Raw genomic sequence first — 1,640 nt, forward strand, 5'->3', positions numbered from 1 at the left:
CTTTCTTTCTTTCTTTCTTTCTTTCTTTCTTTCTTTCTTTCTTTCTTTCTTTCTTTCTTTCTTTCTCTTTTCCTTTTTCTTTTTTTGGAGATAGGGTTTCTCTGTGTAGCCCTGGCTGTCCTGGAATTCACTATGTAGACCAGGCTGGCCTCGCACTCAGGCATAAAATTCTTCCTTCTATAAATTGCCTTGGTCATGGTATTTTATCACAGCAGCAGAATATTAATCAATATAACCTTTGACCCACGTCTACACATAATAAAAAAAAAAATACCTATAGCATCCAAGCTGTGGCCCACTGCCCTTTCATTGCAGGCAGCTGGGGAGCTGTTCTGGGGCAGCTGCCTTTCTGGTTAGGCTGCCTATAATGATGGCTCGTCTCCCCGTGCTCATAACTGTCTTTCCAGGTTGAGGAAACCGGCAGTCTAGTTCCTGAAATCTAATCTGAGGGGCAGAGGCTGTCAGGCAGGCGGCAAGATTCATGATAAAGTGTTAGTAGATGCAACACTTGTCTGGCTGACTGCGGCGGCAGAAGGTGACCCGGTGTCGCGTGCAGAGAGCTCTCCAGGGTGTGTGCACCACATACGTGCTTCTTTGGCAGTGCGGTGTACCCCTAGCTAATGAATTCAGAGGCACAGATGAGCGCTTAGAGGAGAGGACTGCTTCTACTTGGGTAGCTCCTGGAGAACCTTTCATTTATTTGAATCGTGTCTTAGATCTGCCCTCTGTGATCAAATTAATGAAGAGAAGCACACACACACACACACACACACACACACACACACACACACACACACACACACACAAAGCCCCTTAGAGCAGGATAAAAAAGACATCAGGCTCAAAAGAAAGGGGGGAGAGCGAGAAAGCAGCGAGTGCCCGCGGGGCTCCTGTGCCGCGCTGCCTGACAGAAGCTTCACAGAGCCGGCTTCTTCTCTTCTCTGTCCAGGGAGATTCGCCAGCAGTGAAGGAAAAGCTCTCGAACTCATGAACTCGGAGCTCCACGAACATGGCGGTAGATCTGTGTAAAGGCCTCCCTAGGAGGACCTACCCTTTCCGCATACCCCAGTTCCTCCAGTCATCCAAATATTTTTATTCCTGGCTTATTTTTTGGAGAGGGAGATGAGCTCTGCAGGAAGCCAGGAGGTGACGGAGGGCCTAGTTGGCTTGGGGGTGTGTCTGTGCAGCAGAGGATCAGCCACAGAAGTGGTTCGGGTGAGCAGCATTGTGTCTGGGGCCCGGGGCTCTGTGGTAGAATGCTGCTTTGCATTCATAAGTTCTGAGTTCAACCCGCAGCTCTGGGGGGAAAGGAGGGAAGGGAGGGAGGGAGAGAGGAAAGGAAAACACAGAAAATAAAAACACAAAGGGCACAGGTTTGTTTTTATAACAATAAGGAAGCATACCCCCCCCCCCCAAAAAAAAGGCCCGGCAGTGGTGGCGCACACCCTTGATCCCAGCATGTGGGAGGCAGAGGCAGGCGGATTTCTGATTGGACAGCAGGTCTATACAGAGAAACCCTGTGTGTGTGGGGGGGAAGAAACAAAAAAGGGGGGGAGGCTGGAGAGATGGCTCAGTGGGTAAGAGCACTGACTGCTCTTCCAAAGGTCCTGAGTTCAAATCCCAGCAACCACAGGGTGGCT

The sequence above is a fragment of the Apodemus sylvaticus genome, chromosome 10 (genome assembly GCF_947179515.1).
Source record: "Apodemus sylvaticus chromosome 10, mApoSyl1.1, whole genome shotgun sequence".
In the NCBI taxonomy this organism is placed as follows: Eukaryota; Metazoa; Chordata; class Mammalia; order Rodentia; family Muridae; genus Apodemus; species Apodemus sylvaticus.